The 27,976-nt window shown below is 38.4% G+C and overlaps 1 protein-coding gene across 14 annotated transcripts in view; it reads right to left on the bottom strand.

Annotated features, from left to right (window-relative positions):
- Positions 1-27,976, bottom strand: part of ZBTB20 (zinc finger and BTB domain containing 20) — a 503,318-nt gene that overhangs the window by 472,755 nt on the left and 2,587 nt on the right. For 5 of the 14 annotated variants that reach the window (XM_075167027.1, XM_075167056.1, XM_075167043.1 and 2 more), the window contains exon 1: positions 1,711-14,246. The exons of the other annotated variants lie outside the window; for them this stretch is intronic. The gene's annotated coding sequence lies outside the window, so the exon portion shown is untranslated. Of the gene's footprint in view, positions 1-1,710; positions 14,247-27,976 lie in introns of those variants that run through there. 14 annotated transcript variants of the gene reach the window in all.

The raw sequence follows: 27,976 nt of genomic DNA, 5'->3' as shown, positions 1-27,976 counted from the left end.
AGACACTTCTGTTGAAACTGGGAGTCGTAAGTTAAAGGACAGCAAAAAAAAAAAGCTCCAAACAACAGCAAAAAAACCTGTTGGCAGCAAAAGTTCTCTCTGGCTGTAAAATAATAGATTTTTAAGAAACATTTCAAAGGATTTGAAGGTTTTGGAGAATCTCCTAGGCAGTCCCAGGTGGGTTGGGAATATTGCATTATGGACTTCTTTGTGCTAAGAGGAAGGCCTAATGCATGTTTTTAAGAAGTCCGCCTCTTGCTATTAAATAAATAATTTTCTATTAAAAAAGGTGATTGTTATTGTTGAGAGATCTCCACTGATCAGCGTCCATTTTATATAATTACTTAGGATTCTCCAGAACATTTTATGTAACTCACTTCCACTATCTCTTTTCTTTTTTCTTTTTTTTTTCTTTTTTGTTACCAGCAGAGTAGCAGTTTTTACCCTCCAACAGAAATGACAGGAGCTTAGATAAAAGACCATTTCAAATGGATCAGTTTAAGCAGTCTTTAGAACCCATGATAAATCTGGGCTCCAAAAACTCGACAATGCTAAATGGGCTATGAAATGCATCACAAATCCCTCCCCAGAAAAAAAAGAAGAAAAAAAAAAAAGACAAAAAAAAAGATTAATTCAGAGAAAAGCTTCAATGCTTGAAATTACAAATAAGCAGCATGTTTATGGAATGAAAAATGGTAAATAAATAGTTACTATTTCTGGACAAAATGGCTCGATAGATTTCATAATTTGCCACCACTGTAAAAAATATCTATTCCCTTCCCCCCTCCCTTCCCCAGCAGTACACACGGAAACACAAGCATAACCATGCATAAAGTGGGAGGGTGGGGGGCAGCCAAGGATACAAACTCCCTCTTAGAAAGTTTGAATTCTTATTAACCCAGTGATGCCTCAATAATGTTACATTATATCAGCAACATAAAAGTTGGAATATACGTCTCCTTTCTTCCTAGTAAAGGAAACTGGAAAAATACTAATAATGAAAAATAGACGTTAAAAATATCCAGGAGGAAAAAGTACATCTACAATAACCAAAATTAACCCCCTCCGCCCCCACACCAAAACAGACAAACAGCAAAATCTCCAAATAAAAATCCTGTCAGGAAGAGCGGAACCTGCTTTCTCTTTTTTTGCTTTTATTTACTGTATGCCAAGCATGGACTTTAAACTTACAGTGTGCATATATATAGAAAACAAAGAACGAGAGTCACCGTTAACCCTGGTCACCGGCATTACAGTTAAAAGTCATTGGCAAATACTAATAAAACCCCATTTAGCAGTAAATAAGGAGAACATGATATATGGACGGACAGATGGAACTGCATAAACAGAAAAGAAAAAGCAGAGAGACCCACAAACATACGGAGAGGGCTGTTCTAAAAGAGTGAAAGATATTGATTTACTTGGAACTAGTGTTGGAAAACAAACGTATTTGTTTCCTTCGTGATTAAAAAAAAAAGTGATTAAAGTGAATCATAAGGGGGCACACCCTTAAATAAGTAGAAGGGGGAAAAACATTTGTAGAGGGTAAGGCCTTCTATAGATGTTCCGAATTTTAAGCTAGCAAATAGGTCTGGCAAACTTACATCTCTAAATTAAAAATCGAGGGGGGGGGAGAATAAAGAAGTGCTGGTGGTTTAAGGAGAGTAGAGGCTTTATTCTTTTATTTTTTATAAAAGTTGACTGGCCTACCTTGTTCCCCAGTCCTCAGTTTGTCTCCTCATAGTCGCTGTCTCCCTGGAAGTACAGTGTGAGTGGTAATGACTGCCTGCCTCCCTAATGAGTCCATTTTCCTGCTCTTGATGTTGTGTATATACACACACTGCAACCTACCTTACAAACCACAGAGACGGGAAAGGGAGAGCGAGCGAGAGAGAGCGAGCGAGAGCGAGCGAGAGTGCGAGAGACAGGGAGAGAGAGGGAGAGAGAGGGAGAGAAAGGCGCACACAGACAAAGCCCTCCTACCAGACAGCAGACAACCCTCCTTCCCCTATCTAGCAAAATACAACTCGGCTAATGCAGCAACAGGTTCAATACTGCCAGGCTGAGGCAGCCTAGAAAAGGTACACGGGGCTGAGCAGGATTGCTGGCAAATAAACAGTTCAGCGCCGGCTGGCTCCACCTTTCTTATTTATGTTACAGGATGTTGGAATGCATTGTTTCAGACAGTCCATGTAATTATCATAAATACATTTTTTGTGCATATTAGCATGAAGCGCCGAAACGTATCAGCCATTCTGCTCCGTAACCTTATAGCTTTAACACATGCAGGGAAGGTGTAAACATATCTCTTTTGACAGGCAGACTACACAAAGCCCACTGATGATTTTAAAGTCATGAGATCTTTCAAGAAAGACGCTCCTGAAGATAGGTTTCCCCAGACAATAGGGGAGCAGGGAAAATTGATCTTGATGAGGAAGAAGTCTTTGTAAGAGACTGCTCGGTAAACAATTGAAAAGAGAGGGCTATTCTCCCCAGCATTCCCTCCCTTCAAAAATATATATTGGGAAGCTTCTACCCCTACAGCTATAATAATGTGCTGTGCTTATGTCTGAACAGGTGCAATGCATATAGTACATGGTGTTACAAGGACAGAAATAAATCTCTCAAGTAAAAAAACATTTTCCCAGTTGCAAACAGGCCAAGGTTATTTAAAATATAGGTCTAATTTGAAGAACGTTCTCCCACCTCCCTATATTTTTTTTTCTGGGAGGGGGGGAGTGGGGGGGGGGTTAGAGGGAAGGTGTGAAGGGGAGGCAAAGGTGGGAAAATCAATACATGTAACCAGTTACTAGATTTTTATTTTTACAATATTCTGTCATATCTGAAGAAGATATATGCTGCTTCTACAGCAATTTTCATTCAGCCCTGCCTCTCATCACATGTAAACTTACGCTGTCACAAAAATGCTGTTGATTTTAATGACAACTACAGGCATCTGAAAGTAGCAAGAGCAGGAAAATAAGATTTTGCACCTGTATTCCATCTTTGGACAAAGGTTCTCCAAGAACTTTAACTGGGTCCAAGAGAAAAAAAAAAGGTTAAGTGATATTCCCAAGGTTATGCTGTAAATCAGTGGAAAAACAGATGAGAACCCAAATCTCCTGATGCTTAACATGGAATTTGCCTGGAGTAACTCATACCCACCTAAAAGTTAAGCGTCCTATCTAAGCCAGTTGTGTAGGCTCCCTCTATTGTCAGTGGAGACACAGGCACCTCCCAAAAGCAATTCATCCCAGCTTTCCCTCTCTCTCTCCACTGAGGAGGGAGCCTACACAACTAGATTACACTAGGCAGCTAGCTTATAGTTGGCTAAAATTAAGTAAAATGAATCTTACTTTTGATCTAAAGCTCTATTACAACATCCTGCTTCCCAAAATACATTTTTATTATCGCATTTATTATTAGGCAATATATGCCTAAATTGTAGTGATCGAAAAGGGATGGCCTGCTGACTAAAAGAGACAGGTAAACTCCCTAGATTCATGGATTTGTACCCTCAGGCTGGCTGGATATTCATGATTCACACAGTCTTTATAATATTAACCAGCCTGGTGACTGGTGAATTTGATTAGTTTTGTTCACTGGTAGCTGCTACACATTTTTGTATTTCGCTTATGAACATTCTGTTTTCATCCAGATGTACAGTAAATACAGAAGGATTAAGTAATTTTTTTCAAAAGGTTAATTTTCATTAGTGTTTTCAGCAAAACACAGCCCTTCTTACCTTAGGATAAAATATAAAGAGTAAAAAGCTCTATTAGGTGACTTTGTTCAACTCCTTCTGTAGTATTTAGCTACATACACACCTGGCATATGTAGAGGCAGCTCTACAAGTTACTCCAAATATATATTGCAAAAATTTAGCCCTATAACGTATTTGCTTCTCTGGACTTTATGACCATATTCACGTTATTGAAGGGTATGTAAGGTCAGGAACGCAGAAGGAGCATTTAGAGACTTTGCTTCTAACTGTGGTAACTCGATCTGTCCGTGTATATACCAACTGACCACTCACTGCCTCAGTTTTTCCATCTGTAAAATGGACTCAAGTGTAGTTCCATGAGCAGATGGTACCATAAATATATGAAGTGCTTCGTCTTCCTATCTCAGCCTGGCATCTCTCAGAGTTTTATGATGGAGAATATTATGGGAAAAATATAAATACTTTATCGAGGAGACTTGTATCAAAGCCAGCTGATGAAAATCACAATATTTTATATACTTCTATTCAGTTCAAATAATGTGAATAGTCTCTGAATTTAAAACTTAAAAACTAGATCTACACCAAAATGAGGATATCAAATGTAAGAAGTTCTTAATACTCTGGAACATTTGACCCCAAACTGACATTCACTCCTCAGTCCTACCTACCTTATACATACAAACCTGAAGAGAGATTCAAAACGTACCAAGTTTGGATAAAATACAGATTTGAACCCTTCAAATTTAACAGACATTCAGGTTGAAATCTGAGTACTAAGTGGGACACTTAAGTTCGAACAATGTTCAGATTTGCCATTGATCCAGATCCAAAAACTCTAAGTTGGGAGGCATCTAGATCCCTACTTCCTGTAACTTTCTAGAAATGTCATATATGTATCTGAACATGGATTACAGGTCAAATTTCCTCATATTTTGAGGAAGCCTGAATCTCTGCAAGAATGCTAGAAGTGAGCCTGATTCCATCCAGTTATGGCAACACTTAGACCAGACCTAAACTCGAACCCAAAACTACTCCTTCCAAAGTTGCATGGGGTTTGTGTACATGCAGAATTGTAGAACCAAAACCAAACACTTTCAAACCTTGAGATTGTTTGAAAGCAAATATGCAGTATATTCCAACTTAAGCTAGTTTTGGCCCTCAATCAGAAATGAATCCAATTAGCCGTAAGCTTTATAAAATCTACATCTCTCTCTGACCTGACTGGTAAACCCCGCAAGATATGATCTGTACAACCGGTTCCTTGCCTGCGAGTCTTTCTAAATGGATCCAAACCATCAATGGCTGGATTCTCTGTTGTCTTATAAATCATTCAGTCTACCTAAACCATACAAAAAGAGCGTAAAAAAAATCCTGAGTGATGCAACTGAACAGAGAATCCTGATTTAATAATGTTTTGCCAACAGAAAAATGTCTGCCCATTTGCTTGATTCAAAATGCCCGATGAGAGCCTGCTCACCGTCACGCCACATTCCTGTGGGCCTGCAATTCCTCCCCTCCATTACGAGAGCAGGTCGATGGCTATGTACTTGGTTCACTTGCAGGAAGAGGAAAGAGGACATGTAACTGCCGACGGCTTTCAGCCCTGTCACAGGACTGGACACTCACCTGCCATGTGACAGTGAGGGCCTCCATGGCAGTCATGTGGCTGGCCTACACTTGGCCACGCAACAGAACAGGCAAGCAAACTCTTTGTCACGTGCCCAGGAGTGTACCTCTCCTATGGCAGAGACACCGAATTTTGGTTATGCCACACACAGGGTCACTCCACAAGAAAGAGGCTGGAACAGAGGGCTCCCAGCCATCTTAGTAAAAGGCTGCATGATCCATCCTGAATGCAAGAACAGACAACGCTGGTTTACCCATCAGATGATACCCCTGGTTTTCTTTTTCTGTAAACTTGTCTTCTTGGTTCAGAGTTAATCTCTAGCAACTGTCATGAGGGAGGCAAAGGAGCCCCAACCTCTCTAGCAAAGCCTTAAAAAGAATGAAAAAATCACTAGCACCATAAGGCAGGTGGAAAATTCTGGTGCTTGGCGCAGCAGGGGCCCCATCTACAGTTCTCCCAGGGAGCTGCAGAGCTCTAAGAATACCTTGATCTTCAGTAGTAAGGGGGAGATAGGAAAAATCAAACTGTCCGCTGGAACTGTGAAAGTCTTTGTTGCAAATGACAAGATTCTGGATGACGGACTAAGAGAGAAGGAAGGTGCTTCAGTGCCAAATAACATATTCTCTACTTCTCTAGTCTCTCCTCTCCTTTTTATGTTACCAACATGCTGAGTTTAGACATATCTTGTTGGCAACCACAACTGGAAAAGGAGTCACGGCATCATATAAGCGTGTCTGAGGCAAAGAGCTACTTCCTTTGAAAAAAAAATTGGTCTCTCAGCAGTTATCTATGGGCTGATTTTCAAATTCTAAAGAAATTTAAGTGGGACTGACTCCATGAACTGGTTGGGTATTCTGCCCACCCTTGTGGTGGGTTAACACATTGGTTTTGATGTACTCCACATTCCTGCCCTACGACAGTTCCATCAATGCCTTCAGGGAGCTCCGCTTTTCTACAATCCCAGGAATTGTTCTTAGAAACCAGGCTGGTTTAACACCACATTGGTGTTAAAAATCCCAGGCAAATTTCTGTCGCGATTTTCTTTCAGATGGTATAGGCAGGACCTGGAAACACTCACAGCAACATGTCTGAACTTGATTGCTTCCTCTTAGTCCCCTTCACTACATACGCAGATCTTCTGACTCCCCTGGTATATCACACCATCATGTTGCCAGCCCAACAGGATTGGTGCTTCAGATGTCTCTACTGGTGTCCTGCAGTGTCTCTGCAACTTTGTTCAAACATAATGAGAAAGATGCCAATTAAAAAAGCACAAGAGCCCTGCAGCGTGGCAGGCTGATTCAAATTAGATACCTGTATGAAGTGATTAAAAATAGGTTTTCTAAACCCGAAGATAACAGGAGGACATATATTTGATTTACATCAGCAGGGGTCAACAAAAACGTAGAAGAACCACACAAAAGCTCTTTATCCCTGCAGATTTACTGGTGAAGATGCTGAGGACAGAAGGAGAGAAATACAGTGCGCTTCTGGTGTCTTTCAATATGCAAAGAATCTCAATTGTTCTCCCATTTCAGCTGTCATTACTTACTGCCAGACCTCCAAAAAAGTAATACTTTCCTTTAATTTAGCAACTTTGATCCATCATTCCATAGTTCAGCTGCACATACACATTAACAAATCAAATCTCACAACTTCCTTTGGCAAAAAGCTACTGTCATTCCCATTTTACAGATAGTAAAAACTAAATGGAAAGAGTTAATCACTCTGTTGAGAGTAGAAGTGAGACTGGGATGTCAGGCTTTCCTGATCAGAAGTTCAGGCTACGCTGCCTCTATGGATCAGACTCTCAGACAGCCCAATTGATTGGCAAGACTGGGGCGCACTTGCTGAACAAGAACTGGCTTTTCTAATGTTGTTTTTTTTTAATCCCGGAATGTCCTGAATAATAGATCAGATGCAAAGCTGATATGTCTCCAACAGTTTCAATGGATTTGTGAAAATCTGTCTGCAAGTAATATGTACCAAGTACCATAAATGCCCACTTTCTTTTAGGATGACACTACTAGCACTTCAGTAAAGGAACACTTTGCACAACATCTGTTCCCTTACAGCCCTTAGGCCACTTTGCACAAAGGCTGCAAAATGGTGTTTCCACTGCATAATAATCCCATGTCAGATACAACAGTACTGCATTACTCTAGTACTGTGTTGGGTAAATATTGCTGCTACATCAGTAAATTGCAACAGTGAGATCTAGGCAATACAAGAAATTTTGTCCCAACAAAGCCAATCCGTTGCTTTTATACCCATCGACACTGGTGTGTATCAATCACCACCAAGAGGGACTGAGAGTCCTCATAAAACTCCAGAAGACCAATATCATACCAACATGCCATTTCCCAATTCAAAAACCAAAACCACACAAAAAGTTCTCAGACTCCCACATGCTTTATCCCCATCTCCCCATTACATATACATGCACACACACTTGGGATGTTCATGTGTTAGCTTTCTGTCTTGAATGTGTACATTGTGTTGTAATTATTTAACACCTAACAACCTGCAACTACGCATGTGGCCTCGGCTATGTATGTGTTCATCTTCTCCACTTACAGAGTGCTGGGATATTACCTTTATTTGCATCGGCAGGCCATTTGTGACCAATTTAGCTGTTGAGCTAACGTGCAAGGCCCTCATCCAAGCTGTGAGTTACAATGGAATCGGATCTCGTTACACAGCCTACTGCATGGTATGGTGCACCCTCTATTATATAACTATATGGTTCCCAAAGGTTACGTATAATTCGATTATAAAGACTCATGTTGCAGTTCAGTCAACATTTAAGGACTAGAAATTTGATATTTACTTATGGAAATCCATACTGAATCCATGCCAAACTGAACAACAAATTGTAAAAAGTAGTTTTACCATCTGAAAAGTGCTACGGTAACAGGTCAGGATGCACAACCATCATTCTCTTCTGCCAGATAACTAGGATGACTATCAAAGATTTCTATTTTTGTCCCAGAAAGTTAGGGAGCATGCAGGAAGATCTGATTGCTGTCATAATAATTGCAGACGGTTATGACATGAACCACAGTGAAAATGCTGAAGCTCTAGGTGGCCATCACTTCACTTTTACCCTCTTTAAATAGTAGGGGGAAAAAAAACCAAACCAACAAACCAAAACAAAACAAACTTCTGCAACTCTAGTGATTGTCACATCAGTTGAAATGCACTAAGTTTATCATTAGTGAAGATCTGATCTAGATGGAAAAAAAGCAAGAGGCATCCCTAGCAATATTTCGGAAGCTGTTATTTGACCCGCTGGGTGCAACTGAGTATTTTCACAAGCTTATGAACATGCATCCATTCTACCTGGAAAACACTTATGTCAGCATTTTCAAAGATGCTACTCTTTCAAGAGGTAATTATCTTCTAGTTTAGAATATCACATCTGAGAGTATTGCCCCCCAAATGAATAGCCACTTCTGGAAAAATAAAAACAAAAATGCAATTTAATTGTATCAGATGTACAAAGATAGAAATTCCATACTTTAACTTTTATTCGATTGACTCTACGTAAAGTGGAGAAAACACACCTCTACAGAAAAGAGACAAACAATACTGAAACTTCAATCATCCAAAAATCTTGAGTAGACTAAAAGTTATGTAATTGTCTTAAAAAACAGGGATTTCTTTTTAAATCTCTATTATGCTCCCAAGTACTTTTTTAAGCTTTTCTATACAATTATAAAACCTAGAAATTTCTTTATTTATGTTCTTAAAGCTAAGACTGTATGACCAACACAAAAAAAAAAAAAATCACAGCATGTACAATAATGCTGTAATATTTGAAAGGAGCAATACTAAGTGCCATTATTCATCTAATACTTCATCATGAAATCCCTTCAGCTGATGTAGGATTATTTTCCTCAAACATAGGCACTATAAGATCTTTCTCCATGTATTCTAGGCAAGGGGAAACAAATACATTTACCAGGCAGGCTGGACTTATAAGTTACTGAAAAGGCTGGACTCTTTCTCAGGGTTGTGTGGCTTGTATCACACTTTTAAGCAGCTCAGCACAAAATTTCACGCTAGGACCCAAGTTCAGATGACTCAAATTCCTGCTAAGTCCCCATGCTTAGGGTTTCTGGATATATGCACTTAAAATCCCACAGCCAGACAACAGAAAATATCAGGCACAGGCACTTGGGGGTGTCTAGGGCAACTCATTCTGACCTGGGAGTATATAAAAGTGCCTGATTCTGTTTTGGGGTAAACTAAATATTACAGAGACGATGGAGTAAAGAAAAGAAAATGAGTAAAACATCAAACAAAGGTTTATCCTTGCTAGTCTGAGAAGCCCACTCCAAGAAAAACTTAACTGGTGACCTCCGTATCAAACACACAGTAAACACTAGTAAGGATGCAACCATTTTACTAGCACTAACACCACCCAAATTAAGTAACAAAAGTTTCACTTTCACAAACCTTCGTTATCTGTAGACCATCTCAGGGGGATTATTTTTGTATGTAGGTGGGCAGCATTCATCGCCTTTGAAACTTTTAGTCAAAGATGTTTCTGAAGAATAAAAAACTAGATGTACTAGTTTGTAATAGTACTAGATGCAATATAGAAAAGGAATGTCCTGGTCTGAATATTTTTTTACTTTATATAAGGTAAGTTCTCTTAGAAAAACTAGGCAAGACTGGTTCCAATTAGTCCTTTAGTTTTAGCCCAAAGGAGAATATTTTTGGATAATCTGAACACAGTTTGCTCAGCTGTTTTGAAGGACACATTTAGAGGTGCATTTCTTTTCCTGAAATATTAACTGAAATTCATTTTGTAAGGAAAAGATGACAGATTTTATTATTTAAAGCCAAAGAAATTAGTTGTATTAACTTAAGATTAAGCCTCGGGTCTTATTATACACAAGAACAGAGATAAGAGCCTTTCTTTTAATCAGACCTATCAAAAATTGGAAGATCTGGTGAAACTAGTGGTGGTCTAAGCCTGAGAGAAATGAGCTTGGAAAAGAGCATCCTATAGACAAACAACTCTCTTATTTTGCCTGTATTTGAACAAAAGAGTCTTTCATTACAGAATTAGAATATACAGAACAAGGTGACATAATATTTTCAAAATGATATAATGGAAACGAAGTGTACCAACTTGAATGCTACTCTTCAGTCAGATTTTGTAACGAGCCCAAGATAGGTATTATTTTATGGTCAAAGGGCTTCTTTTCTGTAACTTTTTGCAATTATTAGCTAGGACTGTAACATTTGGTATTGCTACCAAGATGGTCTATGATTATGTAATGAGAGATCCCCTTTGTAATATCTGTGTAATTAGGCATAATTAAGTTTGTCATGGGAACTTTAATTTCCTGATTTTTGAGTAAATAAAGAATCAATGTTAATATTGCACTAATCAGTACTAACTAACATTTAATTTGTTTTGTTTCAAAATCAGAGGTCACATTGTGAAACCATTTGATAGTATGCAATGAAAAAAACCCAACAAAATAAACAGAAGTTGGAATAAAGATAACTTTATATTAACTAGTACTTTGCTGTCCTGCTGTTCCATTTGTTGAGTTGTCCTGAAGCCAACAAAGTATCGGTAAGAATCAGGATACAAATATGACTTTAAGTACTCTCTGTTGTGGTCTCGGAATGAATCGACATTTGTTTTTACCACGCTGTGATAATATCACAGATGTTAGAATCAGTATACCTTAAAGCTTTCTGTTTCAGAAACAGATACTATGTGAAAGTCTCAACTAGCTTCAGTAGACCATTTGTGGGCCAGGCACCAAGCAAGAGGCAAAAATCATGTCTGATAGAAATCCCACATAAATATCAAGCATCCATCATGCATCCATCCAACTGCGTAAGTATGACTGAGTTTCGGTCTGGAATTCCTAGGGATTCATATAGTAAAGCTGTAACACACCATGAAAATTCACTGGGGATTATCAGATATGGGCTTATGGGGGGAAACTGGGAGTGCCCTGTTAATGGCTACCTGGTGCAACGCATCTATTCTCAGTCACGAGAGATGGGACTGGCTGTTCAGGCACCACATCCAGCTCATGCATGCATCTGGTGCTGATAATCATTCACAGTTTAAAAATAGGTATGAGAAAGGTAGTCACAGGGTTATAATGAAGAGAATTTATGGGGCATTACTGTCCCAAACTGCTGTTTCAATCTAAACACTACTCTGGGCTTGAGGTATCAAAATGTGATAACAATGCTCAAGGTCTCCATAACAGGATCATCTCTTTTCTTTTCCTGCCTTATTTCTTGGGAAAAAAAAAAAAAAACAGTAAAAGGTTTTAACATTTAAATGAATGTCAATAGTCTTCAGAGTCAACACTGCTTCAAATATCCAAGACTTCCTGTATTAGGATGCTGACTGCAAATAACCAAGTATCAACTCACATCTAGTGCAATCTTTAATTAGAACCTCGCAGTCAAGCAGGCTACAAGCTTTCTACCTCCTAAATTAAAGCTGTAATTTTGGAGCACAAGAAGTGAACTGCCAGGGGAAAAAAGCACCAGTTTACCATACTGCTAAAAGTCAGCTCAGTCTGACCCCTGTCTCAAAATATGAAGCACCTAAATTATATCATTTTCTGGAGAAGCCAAAACATAACAATTTCTATGACTTTTTGGTGTTAGGTACTTAATGATGTTGGAAGTTCTTTGGGATTACTTTACAGGCTGCTCCTCTGAGAAAAGTTAAGTTACGTGCAAGACAAATGAAACCAAAAAGTTGACTTACAGGCTCTCAGCACTATCCACAGGTCTCAAAGCTCAAGATTATCCATCCCTATCTATGGCAAGAGTTCCCTTTCAGAAGAACAAGAATATTTGCTTCACAATAGCTCAAAGGTGTTCAAATCCCTGCAAGATACTAACACTATATTCCATTCATTTTAATGGAAAATAGATGTCCAAATTCCCAAAGACAGCCCTTTTACCATTGGGCCCCAAGAAACAGATTACATGAAAATAACCTTTTATCACAAGAGAAGACAGGAAAAAAAATTCCAATTAAAAATGATGGAATTGATCGAAGAATGAAAGCCATCAAGGAACAGGCAGGCAAAACAGGGAATAAAATAAGGGAAAAGTGCATAAAGTTATCTCATTCCCCTCAAGGAGTATAAAAAAACCTCCCTACAAGACTAAAAGAAGATATTTCCAATTTGTTTCCTAACAGCCAAAAGACGTGTAGATTAAAGACTAGGAAGCATGTTGAAAATTATGGCAAAGGCACATGAAAAAGTTGGAAGTAAAACATTGTAACTTGAATTACTCCACTGTCACAATTAAATGGCCAGGAAGCACTCCAGTGTTTTAGGAGTAGCCATAAGCACCCCTAACTTCATGGATTTGAGTTTGAACTGAAGTCCCTTCAGCTCCAAAAAAAATCCTAGCCAATACTGCTTGGGCTAGAAAAGAATTTCCTACAGCTGCAGTCTTTAGGCTTACCATAGATATCTGCATATTTGCAGCCTTAACCCTGCTCCTCTTAGTATCATACTCCAACCACATGCATACACGGTCCCTCCTGCTAACTTAGCCTTTCAGTACTCAATTGTCTCAAGACTAGATCAAGCCCTGGGAATTTCTGAGCAGACCCCTGGCCCTAAGACCATCCATGTGGGGGCAAGAAAGTACTTGGTGGACAAAAAGCAAGCCATCCCACACAGCTACCATCCCACACATTCTCCTGCTGTGGCCAGGCTTTCAACCACAGAAAGCTTCTTGGGACTTCCCACAGTACCTGGTAAGTCCTTCTCACTCTTAAAGCAGTATGTGTACCCCCATCTTTGAGAAAATGTCAGTAAACAATAAACAATGAAGCATTACTTGTAAAACTGATAGCTATTTTTTCACTTAACAGTACTACATCTAAGACCGCACAGAGAGAGTAATACTGGCACATAGATGCATACTACTTTGCAGCCATGAGAGAGATTGGTGGGAAGAAAAAAAAAAAGGCAGAAAAAAAAAGCAATAAGCTATTGCAGACCACTAAATATGCCAATGACAAATATGAACAAAAGCAGCACAAATTGTATGGTACTGGTAACTTAGCATATTTCTCTCTTTTCAGCAACTGAAAGCATCTGAGGAACTCTGGCTTTTAGAGAGGTGCTCCTCATGCCCTGCCCTTTAAACACCAAACCAAAACTCACACAGATGTGATTGATGAGATAAAGCCCCAACAGACAAATCTACAGGTGGCTTCAAAAGCAGAAATACAGTTGACCCAAGATGTCAGGCCTGCATCTACCATAACACGAGTTACAGTAGAACTCTCCTCAGCCCCTCACAATGGTCCCAGGGGAGATGTTACTACATTTTGCTGCTGTTGCTTGTATCTAGTTTGGCCAAGAGTCCATGAATCATGATAGCTGTATTTATACTAACAGATACAGGAACAATCAGTGGCATTTTTCTATTAGCCCTGACTACTTAGGATCTGCAACTTAGAAATGTTTACATGAAAATAACAAAGAATAGGAACATGTGATGCTTGAAATATTAGGCTCTAATTTCAATCTACAAATGAAAAATGTAAACATTCTAAAACTTAATAGGGAAGTGACAAGAGTACAATGATTTCTGTCCCTTGTAAAAGACAGCAAAAAATGTACACTTTTGCCTACCTACTTACATGGGGAATAAGCAACGCTTTCAGGGCCTGACAAGAGAGATCCTGCTAGTTGATGGAATCATTTGTCATCAGATGCTAAAAAGAAAGTAATAACTGGAACGAGTTTTGAACGTGAGCTTACAATATTTTTAGGATCTAAAAACTGCCATTAAGTAGTCTGCATATTCTATAACAAGGGTCTAATAAAAGCTAGCTATCTCACTCAGGTTTTCAATCCTAACTATTAAATCCAGACAGCAGGTTTCTTGCTCTACTGTTAATATTAAAGATACCAGTGTTACAAACTGGAGCTTAATGGTTAACACACATAAGAATATTCATTTATTGACTTCAAGAGAAGCTGAAGAAAGCGACAGGAAACAAATGTATGCATGTACCAAAGTAATACAAAATTCAAGATAATTCTTTAACAGTATAGTATAGGCATTGTCAAAAATTGTTCAAGAAGAAGTTAGGATGAATTCACATCCATCTCAAAAAGTGCTGACAATTCATTTCTGCACACCCTTCAAGATGAGATGTTCTTTTAAGTGAAACTACTGAAGCAGAACTCTGATGAGTTTGATGATCCTGAAAGTGAGATGTTTTTAGTGCTATCATTATCATTATTAAACGTAGCTGCAATGACAATTTAAATCTGTGTTCCAAACCTCCTAGATGCTTTTCAACATTAGACACCTTTGTGTCTGAAGACCCAAAAATAAGCTTACTAGTTGATTATGCTATAAAGAAAAGCTCTGCTTAACAAGACAAATGCAACCTTATTTTGTCTTAATGATATTGCCTTCAATGGAACACAAAAGGAGCAATTGATAGCAATGATTGAAACATTTATTTTAGAGACTTGTAAATTCAGCTGTCCACTACAAGAATATCCAAGTGAAGAAACAGGGAGAAAAATAAAAGAAAAAATAACAGCATTGAACATCAGTGCAGGTTGGCTAGCTGAACATGACAAATGACCTCCTAATGGCCACAAGCATAGAGACAGTGAAATGTATGTCCGTGTATGCTGCTATTAATTCTGTACCAAAATGAAAACCACAAATATTGGTGCAGTGGTACCGAAGATACCATCCAAGAACAAAGAGGAAAACATGAGAAAGATGTCTTTACTATTTGGTTAGACAAGAAAAACAAAATTGAAACAAGAACGTTTAAAACGATTTCTTCTGCTTCCGATACACGGCTGCTCAGTGCTGTACTTCAACCACACTGAGTGAAAAAATAGCAACCAAACTTTCCCAAAACTGTACTGTAGAGCCTAAAGACAAAAATCGCTCCACTCTATTACCAGTAGCCTGGCTAAGTGAAAAAGGAAGACTGATGTCCCTAGTTCCCAGAGACACTCAGTGTTGCTCTCAGGAACACGTGCCTCTACGTTTGCATCAACAAGTGTCTTGAAATGTGCACTGAGAACAAAAAGGACTTTGATCAAAAAATAGCACACATTTTACTCTGCAAGGAACTTTACAGAAAGGTACTAAATTTACAAAAGCAGTTGAAGGAGATTTCAGACGGACCTGACAGATTACAGGCTGATGACACTACCGTTACAGCCTCAGTGAAAATGTGGTTTGATCTAATTAGCAACAAAGAACTAGAACCACTGAAGAATAAAATTTTAAAATTATTCAAAGATGCATGGAAGCTTTCCATTTCATAGCCACCAGCACTGATTCCAAACACAGTCGGATGGGATTAAACCCAGGATAGGATGTTGAGGTTGGGACAGGCACAGAACATATTCCAGATACCTCAAATCTTTTAAGATTAAAAAGTGAAGATCCATATTTTTGCCCTAAATATGTAATTACAAAATTGATTTGATTGAACACAATTTATTTAATCATACAGGTGGAAAATACAGATGTTAAATTAGGGCAGACAAAATGCCTGAACTTAGAAATGTTGGATTTTAGAACAGATGCATTGCTGTCCAGCCAACTCAGCATCACTTTTTACACGTTTGTAGTTTATTCATATTGCTTTGATTGAAACTGTGTAACAGCGTAGGTGCTAAAATCAAAGAATCTGGTGAAGTGCACTGATATGCACAGTTAGATATAAAGCCTCATAGACCTAACTTTTTTCACAGGCTACAGAGACCATGCGGATGTTCTTATTTTTTCATTACAGAATCACACGCTTTACATTTTAGATAATGTGTCTTTTTGTGTTTAAGGAATAAATATGCCCATAAAATTAATCGCATCACATGTGTGCACTGTTTCAGTGGATAAAATACTGCATCTGAGTGTTTTCTCCGAGAGGCTTTTGCAGAAAAAAAACAAAAAAGTCATGCTGGGGAGAAAAATTCAACTCTCAGACATTGGCTGCTGTTTCCACATACAAATTTTCTCTCCACGCCCCATAGAGAACACATACCTCAGCTGAACAATTGTGAGCCTATGTTAGCTATGCCAGCATCCTGTGGAAAGTAACAAAAGGCTTTAACTTATTTTTAACTGAGAGAAGTGCATAACTAAGAAAGTTTGTGCCTTAGAATTTCAAGTCAGATTTGGGATTACTGTATTTCCCTCTTTGGGAAGTTGCATGATTACTAATCTTATAATTAAAAAAAGTAAAAGTTAATGAGGAAACATGTTAACGTCAGATGATTTACGTGCCTATTAATATTACAGGTGTATTGGGAAAAAAAAGGGGGAAAAGGAAAAACCCATTGTGTAATCCAATTCTGATGAAATGCCGGACAATTTTGAGACTGATAAAGTGAGTCACTGCCAACTGACTCAGCATGACAACAGAAGTTCATTGTTGCCTTCGAACCGAAGGAAGCAAGCAGCCAGTTGGTTCAAACTGGATTTGTTCTTTCACTAAAATGTGATATTTCCACCATCTTCTTGTTCTTCTTTTGCGACTTCCATCAGACCCTCTAGTGTCTCCGGTACATACTGCATTTATTAAGCCCTGCACTATTCAGCTAGCATCAGATGCAACACACATTAAGACCTCAGATGCAGCATGTTACAAAATTAACTTAAAAGGCTGGAATACAGCTCCATTTTTAAGTCCCAGTATATTTATATTTCACATATGGTTTTCGCTAGGCTATTCACAGGGGGGACTATAAAGCATCTCAACATGTGAGGTACTCTTGTAAACTCCACTATGTCCTCAGTTGCACTTACTGTCCTCAGGCATGGGGGATGTTGTATTGCAAGTATTAATAGGGATATACGTGCCGCTTGTTACATTCACATCTCCCCTTCCCTGCCTGTAGGTTTGGCAACAGCAGGATGGCTGAATACAGCTCAAAAACTGGAATTCCTGTTTGTCTCCAAGGCTTTCTAAAGATTGCCTTCTGCCGGTCACTGCAACTTCCCCCGGCACCCTCTGAAGCTAACAAAACAAGGAGAGCTCAGCAGCTCCCATGGGACTCTGGACCCTTCAGAGTCTGGGCAACGGAAGGAAACAAAATAATACTGTCCCCATCCTTGAGCTCTCAGGACTGGAGCTATATGAGAAGGGGTTTTGTAATATTGTAATATTGTAAGAAGGTGGATTTATATTGTTAATACACAGGACTGACCAAGAGATAGGTTCACCTGTTGCATAACATCGTATAAAGCATACAGAGTAATGTCACAAAATCTGGTTTGTGGCTCTTTTCCTTCAGTACGTGCAAATCTCAGTCTCATCATTCATTACTTTCTGCTTTTCTCACTAAAGCTGCTTCTCCCAAAGTCTGTCAGAAATGTGAAAATCCCTTTTTTTCCAAAAAAGATTATTAGAGTCTTAGAAGTTTACTGATTTAACTGCAGCTTATAAGAGAATCCTGGAAATAAAATGAAATTGTTTTTGAGAAGAAACAAGCGACAAGAAAGGTCAGGCAGCTAAAGCATCCCCAACCAATAAAACTTTTTAAAAAGCATATTTTGCCAAAAGGAACTATGCCACATCAAAAATTATCATGCCAGGAGAAAGAAACTCCTCACAACTGAAGGACAAGATTGGTAATCAACAAATCTGGATTATATTCATGATAACTTGGCAGGTGACTTTGACTAAGTCAGTCAACATGTCTAAATCTGAGTTTATCCATCAGTGCAAGAGGCTACTAATGCTTCCCTATTTCAGGAGGGTGTCTTAAAACTTAATTAATTGATGTTCATAAAGAACTCATTCTCAGATGAGAGGCATCAGAGAACACCAAAGTATTATTAATCTCAGGTGCCAAAAAATTATTCCTGCTCTTGCATGAAACAGCTCTGAAATATTTGTAATTTCTATGGTAGCAATATCCCCAGTTCAGTTTGCAAATGATGAGAGTTATCCAAATAAAATAAATGTCTGGTCATCAGAGTAAACAAAGACATCATTTTACGAGTCCAATCTAAATTGTAGAGATAATCAATATGAGAATAGCAGTGCCCACAATGAAACCTGTATTAATTATGAAGAGAGTTTATGAAAGAAATTAATCATTATTATGGAGTTCGCTGTAGGAATTTAATAGCATGAGCCAATTCTACATGACTCTTATGATGCTTGAGGTCAAATATGCTGAGTTTGAAATAAACTTTAATCTACTCTGAACTAACTTTGTATAAAAAAAGAAAGTTTCTCATAAGTTCCACAGTACTGCCCAAAATAACAAATCTACTCTACCCCATAAGTGTGTGTGGTCTGATATGCCATCCTGAAAATAAATTCTAATGTCTCTCTTCCCTCTCCCTTTTTTTTTGTTTAAATTGGTGCTATAGGAAAATTATATACACTGATTACAAGAGAAAATTAGATATGGGAGACAACCAATATATTTTTAAGCTTACTTTGTTGATTTTTTTTCTTAAGTAACCACCCTTCCAAAATAAACACAGCAATGTTTATGGAAATAAAGAAACAAATTATAACAATTTTAGGTAGCATACCGCAGTCAAATAAATACCATTTTCTAATAAAACAAACTGGGAGAAACCTTAATAGAACTTAACCCATAGTAACCAAAATAAAAACTCAAGAGACTTTCTGTTCCAAAATCAGGGCTGTTCTTGAGAGCTGAAGATTCATATCCCTTGGTCTACTTCAGTATTAATCAATTAATCCTTTTTGTAAGATTATAAATTCTCTGGGGAGAGGCTATGACTGGAAATGTTGAAAATGCTCAGTGTTGGCTTAATTCCATCTCCAGTCAAGTCCCGGTGGTCTTCAAAGGGAGAAAAGCTAGACTGACGCTGAGAGCTTTTGAAAAGCCTATCATTTGTATTTATTTGCTTTTGTGAAGTACTTCTTAAATAAAAGCAGGAAGATGTAAGGAATGAGCCCATCATACCTCTGAGGTCCACGCATGGCAAGAACTCCATGGGTCAGAAGTGGACAGAGAATTCTTGGGGTGGTTCTTGTTTGGGTTTCTTCTGCGCGTGTGCATGTTTGTGAGGGGAAGGAAGGTATGCCATTGGGATGCAGCCAAGTCAAAAATGTTGGCTACCCCTACAAGTGCACACAGAGGTGCAGCAGAAATAGTATCTTCTTGCTTTTGCAAAATATGGGATTAGCCATTTTGGAGACTACTAATAATGTATGCGAAGCTTACAATACTGTCAGTAACAATTAGGTGTGCAAAAGGAAGAATGAACCCTTAAAATTTTACAGGAACAAACGGTCTCCAATTAAAATAGTCCAAAAGAGCTCAGTGTGAATATTTATCTGAGCTTCCTTTGTTGATGCCGTAGGATTTCTTTGTAGTTGTACAATTCTGCAAGCTAAAATTCTCTTGGCAACTACAGACTTCCTTACTTCTGATCTCATCACACACAGATGGCTCAGGCTTGTAAAATATTATTAGGGGACGTGTTGGAGTGGCCTGAACATGGGTCACTCCAGCAGCGTAATCTGACTCTAACAATTTCTCTGGACTTGTATAACCTTGAGTTTTGCTGCCATTGTTTCCCAAACTGCAAAAAGGGAAGAGAGCCTACCTCCTCATGAAGCGATGAGAACGCGTGAGTTAATATACGTACAACTCTATAAAAAAGGAAAAGTGTTACCGCTATTTGGGGAGAGTAAGATAGGGTCATGCGGGCTTCAGTTTTATTCTCTTCTCCGAAACAAACACCGACATAGATATAAATAGTGCCTGCAGAAAAGCAAGGGGTGAACTTCTGCTTGTTTTTTTAAACAATTTGTAGCTTTTGCATGTAAAGTCTGTTTAGAAGAGAGTTGAATAATTTAATAATTAAACCAAAAATCTTTAGTTCTAAAAGTATTAACATTTACCAGAGTAGATTTTTTTTCAGTGGTGTCATAAATTCACAGTATTTACCCACCAGTTCTGGTTTTCATAACAAGACTGTGGTTTTTATTTTGATCACTGGTTAATTTATTGCTGTAGCACATCATTTTGCTTTTCTTTTGGAGGTTCTGAGGAAAAGTAATTCTTTACAGACACTGTTCAGATGGTATTTTTCAATTAAAAACACTTAAAGCAGAAAGGAACGGTTGTCTGGTGGGGGACTGAAGATCAGAGTTCAATGCTTGGCTCTACAATAGACTCCCTGGGGAAATTTTCAAAGGCACAAATGGCAGGTTGGCACATCACTCCCATGCTTGCTTTAGTGGGAGTTAGTTGCCTCTGAAAACCTCGCTTTCCTTTCCATGGATTATCCCGATCCAGTCACTAAATCTTTCTGTGTCTTGGTCTGCAACCACTATAGTAGGAATTCTAATATTTTGTTTCCCTCACCTTTTGCCTGACTTGCCTATTTAACCATAAGCTTCCTGAGACAGTGCCTCTGTTTTACAGTACGTAAAATACACCGCTCCAGTGGATGGGGCACTGATCTCATCTGGGACTCCTAGTTTCTGTTAGAATACGTACATGCAAATAACGTTAATATTAATTGGGAATCTGGAGAGTATTAATTTAAACTGTTTTCCCAAAGCCCGAGTTATCTTGCTTTCCAGGAGCAGTACTGCATTGGTAAAAAGTGCCAGATTACCAGCCCAGGAGAATGGCATCCACAGAACAGCTGCAGGACAGCAAGATGGGCTAAGTGTCTCCCACGTGGCACCAAGAAGATGACCCATTCATTGAAAAAGGGGATTACTAACCCTCTTCGTCTCAACCTCTGTAGGCCAGCCTGTACCATTTAAGTCTACATTCTTTGACTGAAACAAAGAATGTTCCATTTTACTGGAACAAAAAGCGAAGCCTAAACAAATGTCCATGAGGCCTTTCAGAAAACAAATCATCCACCTGAGTATGCATTTGCACCACGAGAGTACAAGTACTCAGCCACTGTGGTAACAAAAACAGTTCTGTCTTATTTATCTTGCAAGTCAGGACTAGGCAAGACAATTTTTATTTTCAAACCACAAATGTAAAATTCTCAAAAACGTGACATGTGGAACCACTTCCAGGACGAGGATGACAATATAGTGAATAAATGTGCATGACAAGTAAATTCAAGGAAATATTGATCTGTATTTTTTAATTCAAAAAATGGAGTGCCCCACAGAATTACTCAAATATAACTGGTAATTATTTTTTCTATTCTACTGAACTTAGATGCGGTGTGACCACGAGTAAAGATAAAAAACCAACTTATATTCCACGCACACTCATTAATTACCTACTACCCTACCAGGAATTACCAAGTTTGCCAAACGAGATGAGGATAGGTCTCATTACATTCCAGAACACCACTACAGAGCGATGACGTCTTTCAGATAGCCACTAGTAGTTAAACTAGGCTTTTTACTTTTGTCCTATTGCATAAATTAATCTCTAAGCCATTCATCTTTCTCAATGATCTCTTTATGGCTATAACCAAGATCCTAAGTTTTGTGGGTGAATTTTTTTCCTCAAGTTAACTCAACTAAAACCAGCAGCATTACATTAGGAATTATTTTTAATATAATACATTCATAAGACTAACACATATCTTCATGTGCTAGGCACATCCTCTGTTCCTTTCTGCATCATCCAGTTTGTATCACCTATGCGGTCCACCCAGTATGCAATACAAGACAGAATTCCTACAGTAGATGTAAATAATTAAAGAAAGTTTGTAACTCCTCAGGGAGATTTACTCACAGATCACCTGTTCACAGAGTTTAAAGAAATGTCAGAAGAGTTCCAGGATTATTATAGACCAGTGATGAGAAATGTTATAAGGAAACATCAGTATTATTACAGCATAGAACTGAAATTGGCTTTGGTTTTGGATAAATTAACAAACTTCAAAGGGATTGGTCTAAATCTGCCAGTGGAGGAATGTTGTTTGATTGCATCACATACTGGGATGCTGCTGCAGTCGGATCCAGAAAGAATGACGCATCACAGTCTGACATGGCTCTGACAATAGATAAGTAAACTGTAAGATTGCCAAATGAAGAGGTCAAAAAAAAAAATCCCAACAAAAACAAAAGAGCTGATAAAGCAAATTACAGCAACAGAATTTGCAGTGCAACACAAACAAAAGAAACCCAAACAAACTCCATTCCTATTACTGATGGGATGTCCGTGTCCCACATGGCATCATTGCAAATGGATTCTGCAGAGAGTGAGAAAGACACAAGCACACAGTTCTGCAGTAACAGCAGCCCATGCAGAATACCACCATTTGCCAACTGAGAAGCCTCGACTTACTGGCCATGTGCCTCCACTTCTATGCTACTGATCGACTCAATTAGTCACACCTTAAGGTAGGTTCACAATCATGGGTGACAAAAACCCAGCCTTTTCTGTTTGCGACAATCCCTGTATTTTCCTCCCAAAGGCAAAATATGCGAAGGGCATTCTTTATATGTCCGGAGGCCAACAGACTGTCACTTTCTTTACACAGCGTACCACATATATCTAGGACATAGAAGGGATTATTTAAGACTCTAAAGGAGACATTTATACCCAGTACATTTCCAAAATACGGATGGGAAGTGCTGAAATAACTTATTTAAAACTTTTTCTCAAGTACAGAGTGATAGAATTGGAGTAAAATCATCGAGAAGGGGTTGGAAACACTTTCTCATGAAGTCTTAAACATCACTTCCAGTGACATTAACTTGAGCTACATGTCCCATCGGAGAGCAAGTGTCAGCAAAGTAAATGCATTAGTTAAAGCTTAATAGTAGTTTGGTGTTCAATATCCTGAAATATTTAATATGTTTTTTCCCAAAGTAAACTGTTATTCAGTTTTAATGAAGACATTAACCTGCTTGATTTGTAAGCTCCTGTGGGAAGTCAGTCTAAAACACTGTCACAAGAGGTAGGCAGAAGTAACAAGAGCTGTGACAGGAAATCAAGCACATTTTAAATGTTAAAAAAGCAGCCAGAAAATGACTCTCAATATGCTCTTGTTTTCTTTTAGTTTTGTTTATTTTTTGGTAATATGATTTCTGCCCTTTAAAAGATGCCAATTAAGGCTGGTTATAACGTAGTCTGCACGTAACTGTGGGTATTGAAATCTATGTGAGTTTTCACCAACTATTTTGTAAACAAGAAGTGGTAGAATACAGACTCGAAAAAAAAGTTTGGGTCAGATTCTGAACTTCGAGACACTTTCCAGTTTCCAGCATTGTAGGATGACAGCTTTAAACTGGAATCCACTGTTAAACTTTTAGTCACAGTTTGAATTTTCCAGACTGACTTTGGATACAGCCTACATTTCATGGGAACAGCCGGTCTTGTGAGTTTTCAGCTTGAAATGATAGTGATATAACAAGATGAGCAAAAATGGTGAGACCCCAAGCAATTAAGGTGGGTGTGTGCTCTTCCTGAAATGCATATTGGTGGTTTGACAAGGGAGACAAGCTGGCTGCTTTGTTTCACAGTAGCTGCGTTTAGTTCATGCTGTCAAGCATGGATTCTGACACTTAACAGTATTAATATTGCTATTTCTATTGATATAATTAGCACTTCTATAAATAATAGCTAAAGCTGCCATAGCTAAGTATATTACTGCAATCAGCACCATCAGGCCCTTCTTCGTTACACACCCTCCTGGAAATACAAGCTGATTGATCTCAACAAGAAGACAGCCACTGAGCAACGCTGTTGATTCTAGCGGCCCAGCTAAGAGCAGCTTCTACCACCACATAGAAGACTCTCCTAAACAACTAGTTTGTATGTGTGAGACTAACGTTTCTCACCAGTCTTGCACCTGCCAATGTTTGAATGCTATAAATAGGGACTCTTCTTTTCAGCCACACGATAAAAAAAAAACCTCACATTGAGTTCAGTGGATGTTATTCATACACTTACAATGGGGGAGAAGTCCTACGAATGTTTTGGACCCAACCTTTATATTCCAACTAAATAGCACAAAGATTTTATTTATTTACTTTACAGCTATGAAACAGGAAATTGCTTGACAAAACAGGTATTGCTTCTTCTACAGAAGAATAGCAGCACCTGCTACTTCAATCCCTAATTTCATTCTGTTACACTTAAAAATACTGAAGAATGACAATTTTTCTAGTGGCCCAAACACCAAACTTCAGGTACTTCCAATCTGCTTCAAAGAACTTTGCCCTTGTTTCACTATGCCTAAAAGCTGTAACTTCTACATTAGTTTTGAGTTTTGTTCAGTATCTAACTTGAGGTAGTTATGCTTAATGACTGCAACTTATAACTACCATCAGTGGGACATGGAAATGTACAGAACTAGCAGTGCTGGTGGTGGAAATAAAGCCTCAGGGTCTCAAAAGATACATGCAAAAATATAAGCAGTTAAAAATTGTCACCAATTTTTGAAACAGTGGTTATTTTCTGCTTTCTTCATCTTCAATAAAGTGATGTGGGTAAACACCACACAAAGATTTTCTGAAGGCCAATATTTACAGTGTCTGGAAATAGAAAGCGTTACGGATAAGAAAAGCAGCCTAGATTTCTGACCGTAGTTTGTCACAAAAATTCCTTAGAGGTTCCAAGTTCTTAAGCTTTAGTCAAATGGATGTGCTAAAGTTCGTATGCGGGATTAAGTCATTTGTGTGTATAATTAGTATTGGGTGTGAGACATGCACATTTTTGAATCCTGTAAGTTCTTCCAGAAACACTACTTGCTAGCTGCAGTACTTGAAAACTTAAAATGGTAAAGAGGATACCACAATTCCAAAGAAGCTTTGAACTCCTGTACTACTAATACAGCTCACTTTGTATGAGGCCAAGCACTCACACAGCACTATGTCTTTCAGTAGCATCAATGCCAAAATCATTCCTGTATAATTCCACTGATGTCACTTCAGTTATTTCAAAGAGGAAATTCATGTCTAAGCCACGTTCTGTTTTCTGATGCAAACCCAGAATAACTACACCAAAGTTTATAAAGCTACTGACGCTGGCATTTATTGTCAAACCAAACAGCCAATGGAATAATTGGCACCTTCCATTTGAAATTATTACTTCAGATATTATATGTAACCATAACAGCAGCACTTCAGAATTTACCATGTACATACCTTTGCAAATATTTGTGATGACAGACATGGTATTATTCCCCTTATACAGATAGGAAACAAAGACTGAACAATTTTCCCTAAAGTCAAATATGCTATTCGTGGCAGAGCAGAGCGCTTCACGAGTCCCAAGTCTTAAGCCAGGAACCAAAACCAGTAAACAAGTACTCAGTCTTCAGTATGCTTTCATGAAAATGTAAGAAGCAATAACTGGGTTGTACCCCATATCTGATGAAAAAAATAAGGAAAGATGAAGGACTAATTATTTCTTTGAATAAGTAGTAAAAGAATCAGAACTTTCCCTGGTATTACGAGGAAATTTGATTACATAGTGTTGTATTTTGGTATTCCTTGAGGCACCTTTCATGAATACCTGGGAAAATGAGAGTAGAATCAGAGATCTACTAGTTATCAGTAAGCACAAAATAATCTATATCCTGAAATCTTTTTTTGTTCTGCTCACCCTGCTCAGGCCACAAAGTATGGGACTTCACAAAGCAATACAGACCTTCCAAAATCACCTCTGGTTGTGAAAACCTGTCAATGGCAACTATTTTCTTCTGCTTCAGAAACGCCCAATGATTCATCTCAGTATATACTGCTCATGAAAACTGAAGAACTTAATTTTGTTTTGTGTTGCTCTGATACTCAAGATCAAGGGTCAGCATGACTACGGAAGAGTAAAAAATCAAAGTTTACTAAAAGCTGCCAATTTGAGACACTTTATTATTTTTGCTTTGTTTTTCAATACTGTAATGATCTGTGCGCACTTTCTGCAATAGCTGCCCTCTTCAGAGCTACTGGTAAGATTTCTTGGGCTACTATGTATGCAATTACAGATGAATTGTGCTTACTTAACATTAATTTGGTACTTTGAACACATTAAAAATAATTATTTTTCCCCATAGCATCTTCTCCATTAATATCTGCAGTCACTCTGGAATCTTAACTTCCTAAGTTCTGTCCATGCTTGGCTGTCCACACACCAAAAGGACAGCCTTTTCTTTCATGATACACAAGCGATCATTTGGGAACAGTTTGCAAATCTAAAATCCCACCTTGCTTGAAGGGATTTACAGCCTCACATGACAAACCATACTGAACAATACTGAGGCCCTGTGAAAAATAAACAAAAAGAACACATTTATTTTCTAATACCAAGATGGAAATGGTAAATCTTGAGGGCCACCTGGAATTTGACCAAGGTTACCCAGCAAGGATCAAATCCTATTTGTCTTAGGCAGGCAGTCCTGCTGAAATCAAATAAGCCTACAGCACAGATCAGTATACTAGGGCTATGGTTTAACCTCTGAGGCATGCTATAAATCCTATGCCATAAAATAGGTGCTATGGATTAATTCCTAATCCCAAATTGTAACTCCTCATTGAAGAGCTGAAAACCCAATTCCCCTCGCAGATTTAAATAACAAGGATAGCATCATGCTGAGATCTTTTAAGACTTTACTCTTAAAATATCAAACAAAATATTTTCCAGGATACTCAATTAGTGCAGTGACAATTAAACCACACTGTTTGAGGTAACAGAACAACTCATACACTATGACACAGCACCTTTTTCTTTTAAATCTGCCTGCATATCTAGTCACTAATTTACCCAATAAATTAATTCCACAAGTGGCTCTCCGAGTCATCAGTTTGAATTATCAAGTTCCTGCTGTATTTCCAAAACAATGCCAGGCATGCATGTGCGTAGGAGGGATGGGACAATGAAGCCAATAGGTGCAGCTGTGGCCTGGGAGGCAGAAGGTCTGTTCAAACTCTGTCACTGACTGCTCTTTGACATTGGGAAGTCATTTCAGTGCTGTTTAATTCAGGGTCCTTCTAGCATATAATATTTTAGCAATGAAGTAACTCCCCAAACATTTGGAAGGCAAAGACAAGCCTTCATGAACTTTATGAAATCTTCTTTTCCCCTCAAAGTCAGAAATTCGGGGGCTGCGGGGGGGGAAGGGACGTGTGCATGCCGGTCTGTTTGGATTTGTTGCCTTTTTATCTTCCCCATGTGTAAAACAGAAGAAAATTCAACCTTCACAAAGCAGCTTTATGGAAGTACAGGTGAAAGACAACCTCTGTAAATTCAGACTATTGAATGAGCTAGCTGGTATCTTCTACATCTGGCATTGCTGCCACATGGGACATGAACTGCTCTCCTCTTTAGTTTGAATACTAGCAACCCCGATATTAAAGCAGGGGGCTTAGGATTCCATTCCTAACATTACAACATAGTAACAGCAACCATGAAATCCTTGGGCAGAAGGATTTTTTTTTTTTGTGCTAATACAACCAAACAGCTACGTTTTAAGACTTATAAACTTCATTTTGGAAGACACAAGGCATCTATATCTTTAACAACTGACTCGTCACAGATTCTACATGCTATCAGAAAGTTTTCTTCTGCTAGAAATGAGGATTTTTTTAAAACACCTACCGATTAAATGATGAGATTTAAAATAATGCTAAAATCTTCTGTAATGTTCTTCCTGCATTACAAATGGACTATTAAATCAGTGAAGTGCCA

The sequence above is a fragment of the Calonectris borealis genome, chromosome 1 (assembly GCF_964195595.1).
Source record: "Calonectris borealis chromosome 1, bCalBor7.hap1.2, whole genome shotgun sequence".
NCBI lineage: Eukaryota > Metazoa > Chordata > Aves > Procellariiformes > Procellariidae > Calonectris > Calonectris borealis.
Note: the sequence above shows the minus strand (reverse complement) of the source record. Positions and strands in the feature narration are given on the sequence as shown.